Source organism: Rhodnius prolixus, unplaced genomic scaffold, assembly GCF_049639745.1.
Source record: "Rhodnius prolixus isolate KJV_2025 unplaced genomic scaffold, Rpr scaffold_2, whole genome shotgun sequence".
Lineage (NCBI taxonomy): Eukaryota > Metazoa > Arthropoda > Insecta > Hemiptera > Reduviidae > Rhodnius > Rhodnius prolixus.
This window is the reverse complement of record NW_027411592.1, coordinates 52,357,607-52,371,376: the sequence shown is the minus strand read 5'-3', so window position 1 is coordinate 52,371,376 and position 13,770 is coordinate 52,357,607. Positions and strand designations below refer to the sequence as shown.

Here is a 13,770-nt window from a genome sequence, read left to right as displayed (position 1 = left end):
AGGAAGTGACGACGTGCAAGGAAATAGATACGCCTCCCTCACAATGCGACATCGCTATTCACAAGGTGTGCTGATCACCTAACAATATATCCACACAGATATTATAAACACGTTTCTAACAGAACAGTTTCTCTTCTTTACCTACTACTCTGGGCAAAAAAATAAAATAAAGTAACGTCAAAAGAAACATATTTAAGCATAATTCAGTTTACCGTTTACTGATTCAAAACCAGTACAGAGAGAAAAAACAAAATTCCAGCAATATCATAGGCTTCAGTTCTACTTCCACACTTGCTGGAGTTTAGACCATATTTAAACCACATATTCTATAATTTCTCTTATTGCTAGCACCTTTCCAGCATAACTAAGAATCGGATGGAACAGTTCAATAATCCTCTGAAGAATTATTGCTAAGATAGATTCAATCAACATTCCAATTAGAGAGAGTATCCAAAGAATGATTTGGCTGTATCGTGTTTTCTGAACTTTTTCCCTTAAAGGTCATCATTTAGAGAATTACGCCATAAATCACGTTTCCAGCCCAACTCGTTGGTTCCAAACGTTTCTCTCAGAAAATAAAACTGTCCGGTAGGGCAGTTGTATAAGGGTTGATCGTCAAACATTGCACGAAAAAGCGTAACATTGAAAAACACCCAACTTTGAACATTTTGTTCTCTTTTTCTTATAATATAATACCAATATTAGAGTTATACTACCAATACTCCGTACTATAGGGCACATGACAACATTAAAGTTTGTAAAAACAATGAAAGCCCTTAATGTTAGCTTTCATTTTAGTTCAAATTCTAAAAATCAGAAGAGTATAATTGTGATAAGAGAACATTTAAGAGTTCTTCTTTTTTTCACTGAAAATTGATAATTATAGAAATATTTTCCCTTTAATGAAAGAAAAGTAGAAAAATGTTCCACTTTCTTCCTGTCTAGTTGCCAGGTAACCAAGAAAGTGTCACTATTTTCGATTAAAATAAAAATGTATATACTTACTTTATGTAAAAATGAATATAATTACTTTTTTATTGGTAATAAACTTTAATTTCACAATTTAATTGTATGGACTGTACTTTTTCAACGTTTAGGTAATTTATACAAACTATTTTGGTAAAAAAAAAAAAATCGACCGTTTTACTATTTTAAACAAATTAAAAATAGTGTTCAGCATTCACATCAGTTTTTTACCGCGTTTAATAATTCAAGAAATATTTAGTTTTTCTCTGTTCAGGGTTCCCTAAAACATATTTTGCCAGTAGCGTAATTCAAATGAATGTTATAGATGTACGTATGTGTGTGTGTGTGTGTTACATAGGAAGTTGAAGGAAAATTGAAATAGCCATTTCCAAAAATGTCCCAGAAAATTAAAAAGCCGTTCTGTTAAGTTGTACTTAAGGAAAGAGGAGGAAATTTTAGCAAATTATGTAGTTCCAAACTTTTAATCTATAAGAAACAAGATGTTACCTTATCTATAAATAGTAGTTTAGAGGAAAGCCTACCAATATCCATCTCCCCTGGAAAGGTCCTTAAAGAAATTCTCCAGGGAAAGCATTTCAAATAAAAGATGTCGACAAAAATGAGTACAATGTGGATATAGTTTTTTAAAAAAAAATCTTTGGAGCCTTTCGAAACAAATCTAAATAAATAAATGGGAATTCTTCTAGGATGGATTAAAACGCGATCTAGAGAGTGGATTACCACATAGATTAGCATAGCTATCCAGCCATTTCCTCTCTTCCAGCGGCTTCCCTTGGAAGGATGTTTAGTTACCAGGTAATATTCCAGGTAATATTGTTGGAAATTGGAGGCCCTTATTTTACAGCTTCCGTTTCTTTTGTTGGATTCTTTCTTGAATCTGACCTGCGAAAGGATTGATTAGCACAAGGAATTGTCATCTCTAATTGCCGGGCTTACCTCTTCTAAGTATTCTTTTGGAGAGCCTGGGTAAAGTGGTTTCATCTACTGCGTATGCTGTAGAATTTGTTTGTGGTACTTTTTTTTAGATGCTGTACCGATCAAAGTTAAAAACATTTTTTGCCTTATAATGCAAGTATTAAATACATTTTCGAAAATTTAAACACGATCATCTGATCTTCTATTTACTTTAAATTCATTTTAATCTCCTTTCCAAATATCACGAATGACACTTTAGTTTTTAGCGACTGATTCCATGGCGTAAGGGACAAAAAAAAAGAAGAGAAATGATGTGGTGCAATGTGAACATTTGATGATAACAAAAGTAACTAAAATAAAGCATACAAACTAAATAAAGAATAAAGAAGAACAATGAAGTAAAATGAAGATCTGCATCTGGCTGATGATAGCTAACTAAGATATCTTAACAAACCAGATCTATATAACCATAATGTAATACAGTTAGTCGTGTTAGTTGTATGTTTTGTTCAGTCCTCTATATAATACACATGTTTTGTTCAGACTATGTAGTATATAATACATTCACTCAGCTTACCGCTGCTATATACCAGGACCTGCCTTACTATCTGCTATGTCTGTTATAAGTCAGAAGGAAAATGGTAACACACACATTGCATTCAGTGGACTGACTGACACACTTGTAAATACCTTTCATTTAGTCAACACAAAAGAAAAGTCAATCTGCCCTCTATATCTCGTCCGTAATGCTCCTCAATCTGGTAATTTAACTTCAATATCACGCCAGCAACAGCCAGATGAAGAGTAGTTCTGATTCTATCAATAAATTCTTTCATCTTTCAATATATCTCTCGTACTTTCATAAGTGAAATTGTTTTAGAACGCTTTAACAACCATTATGGCAGTTTTTTTTTGTTTTTTTTTTAAGAGGTTATCTCCATTTTGAAACTCTTATCGTTCGGTTGCAATGGCAGATCCATTGTGAATGCACTCTTTGTGCAAAAATCCTCCCCGAAATACCTCTTTGAGGTTTCTCTGCTTTTTTTTTTGTGCAGCGATGTTTTCATTTAAATTACACTAATTAAACAAATGCAAAACTGCATCTTTTAGTTGGTATATTTCCTGGAAGTTTAGCTTTTCTTCAAAATGCTATTTTCGTAAAAATATTTGACTTCTTTTTTGTCTTGTACATAATATTTTCAAGGTGCCACGTTAGCCGAGCGGTTAGATGCGAGACCTGTAAAATTAACTTGTATTGTTGGTTTAGTGGGTTCGATTCCCCTGGTCTAGGCGTTGGATTTTATTTAATGGTTAATATGAGAAATTTGTAGTAAAGTATATTTACTAGTCGCCTCCTTTCACGTCACCTAATTGGTAGTTGGAAGTAAAGCCCGCCTGAAAAATTAGGCATTACTCTTTACTTTATAATATTTTCGAGAATTAATTAAACAATTAAAAATGAGAATTTGAAGAAAATGGCTTAAAATCGAATTTGGTTTGCAGATTCTTTGCGGAATGATTTTAGAGAGGTAAAAAAAATGATTTCCTCTTCTTTCAAAAACTGATTCTTTTGTCTTCGTCCTGATTGAAGATTTTTCTAGTTTACTTTAAAGGAATTAATGTAACTAATTTAATGGCATGCCTAAATTTACATTATTTGAAAACTTCATACAGAGATATCCGTATAATTTTTGTTAAACAGGTCAAGATCTTGGAATGTATCAAATAAATGCTAGAATTATCAATTACATTCAGCTCAGTTTGCCAACTTATATGGAGATTAGTTTATCAACATCCATTTTTGACTTAACTATAGATAGTTAGTTTTATTTTTTGATTTTTTAATTAAACGAAACTGATTTGGTGAATGTCTGTTTTCCATTTATCTGCTCTCCTACAGGCAACATGTAATTAAAATGTTATTACCACTTTTATTACCTGAAAATTTTAATTATAATGTATGCTGATAATTCAAATTGAATGTGCAGAAAGTTTTTAGGATGCTCAAGATCATTATTAATTTCTAATAGCCGTGTTTACTGAAAATTTTGATCAAATTAATGGGCACCAATCTCTTTTGACACTCCCTTAACTAAACATGGTATAATGATTAATAATTAACAAATATAATTGATGGTTTCACGTTTCAAGCTTTAACATTTTGAAATGGAACGTGCATTTTTTTTTGGTTGCTAATTCTAAAAAGATGGAATTATTATCCACTTTTTGGAGATATCTGAATTCACTCTAATATTATATTGATTGAGAGACAAGGTTCTAACCAAACCCCGCCTCGGAAAGGCCTTAAAATGGATCTAGATTATGCTGTGAGCACATGAGGTATTTAAGAAAATCATGATAACTATTGTCGAGAAGATCCTGGAAAAATGCTTTTGGTAAATTAATTGTTAATTACCTGGTTTTTAACCAGATTTCTTTGGCGTTGGTACTTATTTGAAATGTCAAATTTGAAATTTCCAAGATTTCGTTTTTTGCATTAAGCAAAAATTGTGTGAGAGAGATGAGTGGATGAGTGAGATAAGAAAACCACTTTTACGCTCTCAAGAACCTTTCGATACATGCTCACTTCCGGGTGAAGCTGAAAATCTGCAGTATTGCAAAAGTTTCTCTTGCAAATCGTAGGAGAAAGTAAAAATACGTATCTCATTAAAACAAATTCACTGCGATCATAATACAATTATAAATACTAAATTTATCAAAATGATAATAATAATTATTAGTTCCTTTCAAATATTGATACTTAATTTGAGGATAATCACATATACGCAGATCATACATTATTATATTATACATTCATTTTTATATCAATTCGACCTAAATTTCAACATGAACATTTAAAACTACTGCAACGCTCCCTCTTGTGGGAGAAACAAGATAAAGTAATAAAAATGAACTCATAAAATCCCAATTCGAATTTTAAAAGACAATAAAATACCTATTAAGTGTTTCATTACTTTAAAATATCAAATTAATCACCGACATGAACGAGTATGGAGCCACCAATTAAATCAATTTCCACAACTGCTATAGTAAAGATGGTTTAATGTACACAACTATTAACTGTTTTTTTTTTTATTAAGCTTAATAGTTTGTAATAAAAAGGTAATAGCAAAACTAATTACACTGATTTTAATTTTATGGTTGTCTTTGTACTGTAATAATTGCCCAAATAGGAAGTTATATATCGATATACTTTTAGTAGTTTAAAATTTGAAATTTGGTTTGACTTACATGATAACTGTAATGAAATTTTGTATTACTTTCAAGAATTAACTGTACCTACAGTATTTACAGCAAATGCTTATTACAAATATCAGTTTAACTTCGTCTTTAGAATCTTTTTACTGTTATAGCAACTTTAAGTTATCCATCTTATCAACTTATCTTACGCAACTACGTATCTGAAAACTTTAAATCTTTAAAGAATCTTTTTATGAAATTTTCTAAAGGCTAGTTAGGAATTGTAACTTCTGTGGAAGTTGATGATAAAGAGTTATTGAAGCGAACATTGTTATACAAATAAAATGAACAGATTTCTTATTGTTACACTTAATGTAAGTTTAGTCTTCGAACTGAAAGTTCTGCTCCTTCCTGTAAGTTATGTCTTCTTACTGTAACCTCTGCCTTCTCACAGAGAACTTATAATTAAAATGTGTTGATTCCAAATGTTTTAAATAAACAAGTTTTAGGGACTTCATTGCTACCAAAGACGACGTTATCTGTAATAGATTATCAATAAATTGTTTATGTACACAACTACTAGCATCTGGTGACGATCTTGAAAGATTGGTTATATTATGTAAATTGCAACTTCCAATCAAGTGTAAACAAGTATTTCTAACCGGTCCCCTTACAAGACGCCCACATTGGAGCTTTCAATAACGTAGTTAATTAATCCTCCATCTCTGCGTGCATCTCTTTTAACAAATACAACTTAATTTTATAACAAAAAAAAACATCACAGTTAGGAATTTCGAAGAGGTCTCTCTCAGTCAGTATTCTCTCACTACAGATAGAGTTGTCCATCAGCGGACAGTAACCTCTGGAGGCTCCAAGAAAGAGTAGCACGCCTGGATATGAACCCAAAACACTTTATAATATCAGAACATAGGACTTATCTGTTTTCCAAGGTATTGGAGCAAAAGAGGTTATTGTTCAGTTCCCTTTAAAGTTCTGCAGACTATTGACTAACTTTCTTTACAAGACCCAGGATACTACAAGTCATTTTTGCGACATTACCTCCGCTGATATCAGCCTGCGTAAGGTCTTATACTCTAGCAGCCGGAGAACAGAGAGAGCCACTTTCCACACAAAGACTGCACGGCGGTTCTGGGTTGATCAACTCTATGCTGTGAAGAAAAGTCGTTATTGTGCTGACCCAGCAAGGCAAGGTGGAGCCTAGGTTATTGGATATCGCACCGCGCTCCCCTCTTACATCCCGTTTAGTTGTTAAAGCGTATTGCATACTTTTGTCTTAAAGTGCCAGATGACGCCTTGTAATATAAACTAGCAATGACAGAGAGGTAATAAAGGCATTTCATTTACTTCTGTCACAGTCCCCTCAATGGTGCCTGACCCGCCGAAAGCGAACACACTGTAGAGTTGTTTTCTGGTCTATCATGTCCAGAGGAATAACTTATGGAAAAACTAAAATAATGGGAACAGTGAAGGATACGTAGTATAATATTTCCCTTTCCGATGACGCTAAGGAATGTACAGTTATGGAAATCCTTTTTCAATCACCTATTCAATAAAAGTTTTCACCTAGATACATAATAGCGGTTAGTAGTAGTTTCTTGAAATTTGTTTAGCATTAAACCAAACTAAAACTACTGATTATTCAGTAAGTTTATTTGAATCTACAGATACAAATCAGTTTGTTTCGGAAATGTTTTAGTTTCTAAAAAAGAAAGTCAATTGAATCAAATCTAGCATCCATGTTTTCAAAAACCTAAATAAGCTCGAATTAAACAAAAAATCTATATGTTTAAAATTGGGAAATGTATTTTCGTTTGTTTTCAAGATTAAAGAAAACCATTTGAACAGTTTTCGGGGGAAAAAAATGCATGAAAGTCCGTTAGGAGAGTTAAAGAGTCTCAAAAGATGATTTAAGTCCTAAATTTTAGGATTTTCTCATACGAAGTCTGTGCATTTGTGTGTGTGAAAAGAGTCTTCATGTAATAATAATATTAGAGGACCTAAATCAACCAATTGGAGAGAGTCACAGTTACTCTAGGGAGCCAACCAATTCTATCTTCCCGGAAGGGAGGCATTAAAGAATATGCTAAATGAGTGCAGATCTTCAAAACTTCAATCCACTAGTTCGCCAGTTGTAGACTAATGGTTTAGATATCCACTAAGGCTCGATGTATTGCAATGAAGAAAAAGCGTGATTAGTGTAAAGCCTACCACGGACGCAAGTGTCATTTCCAAATTGAATTGCTTGAAACTAAAATATAGGATGCGAATTAGCTTAAATCCGCTGAACATGATTATGTGTTAGGAGAAGTCCCGCGGATACCATTTAAATCTTTTTCTGGGACGCTGTTCTGAAGTGATCTGGATCATCAGGCGTTGCCTTTCCTTACTTTTAAATTAGTGGTGTCTCTTCTGGGATTTCTCTTCACTTATAGGTTAAGCATACCGCTACCGTAAACCAACCAAACATGGGTGAGGCTTGGAGCTCTACTTTGAATCTTGTACACCAGCAAACTCCCTATAATCATGCTTGCCGGGGTACAAATAAATTTGGGAATGGCGAATCCGTTGGTCGGTTCTATAAAATACGTATAATACACCCACGCATATCGTACATTGTAGTGTAGGATATAGGAATGGAAAAATTCTTCGGAAGACTTGTACGATGGTTCGGAGTAACTAGCACCTTGGTCTGTACACAAAATTTGGAATAAATAAATAAATATTTAAAAAAGAAAAACGCTCATCCAAACTTGATTAAGTAGGAAAGAAAATCCTGTTTTTTCATAATCCAGAAGGAACAATTTACAGTTAGTTATAAATGCCTACTTAAACAAGTTAGGCTACTACTTCTGTATGGACACCCACACTCTCGCTCTCTCTCAAAACAGGAAGAGGTAAATCTAGAGGGGGAAAAAACAACCAAAGAATATATAACAGAAAAATATGGATTTATAAAAAGAAAAAATTAGTACACACATAGCGAGAATTGCAAGACACCTGGGGAACCGTTAATCGTAGTCGAGGTCTACACAGAGTTAGATCTACAAGAAATAAAAAAAAAAACTGTCCATGGTTTGTAACAATAGAAGCTAGAAGGGGAAGAGGATGACGATTTCAATTCATATAGAAGTCGCAACTCCGTGAAGAGAAAGAGTAGGTGGAATAAGTGCGGTCTAGACTGACCGCGATACGGACAAAAATTGCACTTATGCGGTTTAAGGTATGCCTTTAAAAACAGGTAAAGACTTTAACCAAACTTTAAGTGTAATTTCTGGACATAGTGCCACGTTCCACTAATAAATCTAGCTTTTTTTTGTTTTTAATAAGTATAATAAATTGCTCATAAAATTATTTATATAAAAGGTACCTTCATTTTTCTCCCATAAATACTAGAACATTTCTAATTTTAATATTATTATTTGTTTCAAAAATAAGTCTATTGTTGAATCAAAAAAACTTTCATTTATTTTGAAAAGATCAAAATTTCGAAATATAATTTAGATTCGAAGTGTTTAGTAAATGTTAGCTGCTAAATTCAACAATATAGAAGGTTCGCTACAATAATACAATACTTTTTATAAAACCATGACATTCCTGCTTCTTCGATACCCTCTGATTTATTAATAATTAATAAATTATTTATAAAAAATTTATATTTATATGATATCTGGATAAGAAGAAACTCATGCCAAACCGTAACTGTTGGTCCAAACACTTTAGATGGAGTGAACCAGTTCCTATATTTTGGAATATCACAAATAAACGCCTCAGACGATATTTTCCAAGTAATTGGAAAAAGTTTAACAAAAATGTTACCAACTAGAAATAAGAAAAGATAAAAAAAAACAAATGCTAAAAATCATTCAAAAAAAAAATGCCATTTAATTATTAACAACAGAAACAGAAAGTATTTTTCGGTGGGTAAAAATGGACTACTGATATTTAAAAAAGAGAAACTGAATTTGGACGTAACTTAAAAGCAAAAGTCAGGTGGAGTATGTGTCACAGAAAGTTGTTGGTTTACTGTTTCATCTTTTTTTTGTGAAGTTTTTTTTTTTAAGTAAATTTTTACAAATAACCACGATAGCCGAGTGGTTAGCAGAATGGCCTGTAAGTCTAAGATATATTTCAGTACTGGGTTCAATCCTGGTTTAGGCAAAATCCAAAAGCCAATTTTTCTGTTTCGAAGTCCACCAAAACAATTTCTGGGCAAAACTCAATTTCGAAAATTGAACTTGTTACCCAATACCTGTCTTACTATTGGTAAAAAGTAAGATCTCCGTTTAATTTGTATCGTTAAAAAAATTACCAACAGAATTATTCAAACCGTTGTCTTTAAAAAAAAAAAAAAAAAAAAAAAAGAAGCAGAAAAAAGAAAAGGTTAAGAAATCTTCCATGTTTTTCTTTACGGTGCCCCCCCCAGAACTAATAATGTTCCCTCCAGATACTTGCCGAGATCACGACTTCTTATTTCTTTTTCCGCCCTTGAATTACATTACAGGTCCCATTGTAACAGTTTTAATCATTGTGTTCATTCCATCTAACGGTAGATATTCCATGGATATCACACGAAGAAAATCGTACATCCGTGACCTTGGTTCATAAATAGCTGTATTGTAAGTTTTCCTAGCTATTTTTTGGTAATAAACAAAAGATATATGGAGTTAACACTCAAAAAAATTTTACGTAAATAGATTTACGAATTTACAATTTGTCATAAAAAGATAGGTAAGGTTGAATTACTTATTACGCATCCCGATTTGACATCAAGTTTGAACTATTTGCGATTTTCTGTATTAGAGCCATGATATTTTCACTTATACATCACAGACCAATTAGTAAAAAGCACTTTAACCACACCCGGGAATTTTAAAAATTAGTATTCTAAAAAAAAAAGAAGCAGATTACAATATTTTCTTCTATGATATGTAAGAAAATGTAAAATGTGTCTTCATATAAATTCAAAGATCAATCCATGACAGTTGAGAATGAACGTCTAACAAAGAGATTTTTCCATGAAGTATTTTCAATTTTTATTTTTTTCCTTAAAATACAATGGAAGGTCCACATTTCAAATCCTCGCATCACTTTCTCCTGTTTCTATATTTCATTAATTCAAACTGAACTGTCAGAACTTCGCACCTGTAACATTCGAATCTTATACCTTCAGAATTCTCATACAATTACTTTTCCCTTCTCTACAATTCACAATTACTTATGGGAAAAGCTTCTAAAAAATATTTGTGATAGAAGAATGTCCCAAATTTAAATAAAAGAAAGCAAAAGAACTGAACGGTCAGAAATTAACCTATGAAGTTTTACTTTCATGAAATTAATTTCCAAAAAAAAACATTTTGGGGATCTTTTAAGAATCCAGTAAAAGTAAGGTAATTTCCACTATTTCAGGCCAGCATTACGTACAACTGGCGATCAGGTGTCGTGGACATACTTTAACATACTTCACAATAATTCTTTTTGTATACCATGCAATAAAATCCAAGAATGCGAACCCAGTATTCAATTCAGTAGTATGCGCTTCCAAATTCTAGATATCCGCTCGGCTATCGTGGCATCAAAGAATAATAATAGGTGTTAGTATCGTGTATCACCTTTAGATGGCATTTTAGAAAAACGTTAGAGCCACTACCCTCCCCCATTTAAAAAAAAAAAAAAAAATCAATTTTCTAAGTTGATTTAGGAAGTCTAAAAGTTAATCACTGGTTTTTATGATTATTATTAATAAAAGCTTAAAGATGAAAAAAAAGGTTTCCGGTTGTCCAAACTCAATGAAGTCGCTAGATATGTCACCGGATGTTGAATGCAACTCAGTTCCAATTCTCACACTGTTTGCTTCCTAAATATGGAGAATCTATGTACCTACTTTCTTTTTTGTTAATTAAAAAAAATAAAATAAAATACCAATTTATAAAGAAAATAACAAATTTAAAAAAAAAAAATCTAATTGAAGTACCCTTTACTGAATCGATTTTGCAGTTCTTTGGGAACTTTTTTGAAAATCGATGCAATAAAATTTTTTAACCTCAATTTATTCACAATAAACATGTTATAGATCTACATGTAACTTTTGTTTTCAACATTTTTGCAGGCAAAAGGCTTTTTAAAGGTAGTTCTGGTTGAGAGCAGGTAGTGGTGTCAAGTGCGGTACCAAAAATGAAACTAAAATCTGGGGACTTGAAGTGCAATTTTTTCTAAATCTATTTGTTACGCAAACTGAGATAAAAATGTCACATAAGTGTTCGAAGCTGATTATTTGTTCCGCAATCGAGTGAGTATAACGATTTTATTCAAGTCTGTCAATTTTTTGTTTTAATTCAATACTAAACTTAAAATTAACAATTAAACTAATATTTTTTTTATAACAATTTTGTTAACTATTTTCTTATTTATATGATCAGATAATTATTCTAAAGTACTACATAATTAAAAGTTTATTTGATTGAATTTAGAGACTTTTTTACTCTTTTTTATGGCCATGTAATTCGGAAATTTTTGTTAAAACTGGGCAGTTACCAATAAAATGTATTCATTCTCTTTAGATACATACTTGGGGTACTGGAGCCACTTTTATTCTCCTTAAAATCAAATAAGTCATTCTAAGTTATAATAGCCTTTAGATATTCAGAGATTCGTCCTTATTGAAAAGTTTTACTGACAAGTAAAAGAAATCTACTTGTACGCATGTATTATTATATAACATTTTTAGAAGGAAAACTAACAAATTGAATTTTAAGAAAAGAAGTTAAAACATCGTTTTATTTTAACTGGCACTTTACCAACAGATAAGAGTTTACGGAATCCCGGCAAATATAATATTAGTCAGTCACTAAATTTGATATTATAAAATTTTTAATAAGAAAGAAAAAGAAGAAAGCAATTTAAAAAATCAAATATTAAGATCCGCTTTTACTTTCTCTTTTTTTTTTTATTGACTTATCATGAGAATACCAAAGGAGCAAGTTTATTTCAAATTTAATAGATATGATATATAATAAACAGTTCTAGCGTGAGATGCTGCTTTTAAATCGAAACTCTATGGATGCTGATAAAATCTTAACCGTGAAAAATGGATGAAAGTACGAAACCGATTGAAAATAAGGGGAACATACGTGTTATGACGGATTTAATCAACCACCAATATCTTAACGCTAAAGTTTTCGAGCAAATATTGCTAAATGCTCAATATAACGTCTTTTAAGGTATCACTTTCGTTTATATAACCGGTTCTCTTCGAAGCTGCTATTTTTAAAAAATTAATTAATTTTAATAAATCATGTTTGTTATTATGACAGCCTGATCTCCTTCTAGAACTGGTTTAAGAAGCATTTTCCTTGGGAAATGTTGGCAATTAAATAAGCGAAATGACCGCACTAAGTTTAAAGAAAATATTTGAAGGAAATTTTAAGAAAAATCACAAACAAAACTGGAAAAATCTATTCTATAAAGCGGCACTGCAGTTGATTGATTTTTGTGTCTAAAAGTTAGGCCCTATGATTGCACCGATTTAAAATGTCAAACTTGAACTTCGTACGATTTTCCATTGTTCAATTAGCTGACTATCAAACGGACTCATACCGCAATTTATATATTAATAGATTTTCACACTCAGTGACCGCAAAACTTATAGATAGTTCCAGAGAATACTTACAACAGAAAATTTATATGATTGCATTACTTTCACTTATCATTGATCATCTTCAAACCGATATTTGCGGCGATAAGAGTGCAGCCTTGCCAATCGTTGAAGCAAAAATTAGTCACCTACTTTATTTATTTGTTTTTACATTTATTTAGTTTGGCACGCGATTGCCTTTAAAGAGCAAATCCTTTGCTTCAGCAAATTTCGTTTTTTTAAAAAGTTCCTAAACGCTCATACCAAAATAGCTTATAATTTATATTTAAATATGTATTTGCAAAACTTTTACGTAAACTTGAAGTTGCTCACTCAATTTAGGCTCTTGTTTAAACGAAAAACTGACGTGTTACATCGTGATACTACTCGCAATCCGCCAGCAAATTGAGATGAATTTAATTAGTAATTTAATTACAATAAGCTCAAATTTATTTTGTTACATTTTCCATGAGGATAGTCGTTACTATGGCTTAAGAATTTCATGTTTTTAAGTACGAGTTTATTTTAGTTTGCGTTTGTTTTATTAGTTATTATTTTTTTAAATCACTTCCATATTAATAAAACTATTATTTAGACACACAGATAAACCACTTGTTCTAGAAAACAATTTTGAAAAAAAAAAACGTGTACTTACAGTATCAATAAATTGGGTTGATCTTCTTGAATGTTGCTGCCAACCAGTTGATGGTGGATATCAAGTTGTGATTTATTTTCCCCCGGAAAAATTGGATGTTCTTTTATTATTGACGAAGTTGGAACGCACACAGAGCACTAAATCTGCGAAGATACTACTTGCGAGGATGGGAGTAACTGGCGTGAAGGTAAGTTAAGGAGTGCGACGGGAAGCGGTGGCCGGCCGCTTTAGTATACCTTCCCTTTCTCTCGACACCCCTCCTCTGGAGCCGCCAGTCTTATCTACCTCTGTCTCCACCAGTCCTGACTGTAGCTACCCTTCTTCAACATCCCTAGTGCCTTATTTTTTTTGGCCAACAGAA

The 13,770-nt window shown here is 32.1% G+C and overlaps 1 protein-coding gene across 1 annotated transcript in view; it reads right to left on the bottom strand.

Moving 5' to 3' along the window:
- LOC141449976 (uncharacterized) overlaps positions 1 to 13,548 on the bottom strand; it is a 100,015-nt gene extending 86,467 nt beyond the window's left edge. The window contains exon 1 of the mRNA XM_074119956.1: positions 13,410 to 13,548. The gene's annotated coding sequence lies outside the window, so the exon portion shown is untranslated. The remainder of the gene's footprint in view (positions 1 to 13,409) is intronic.
- Between the last annotated feature and the right edge of the window lie 222 nt (positions 13,549 to 13,770).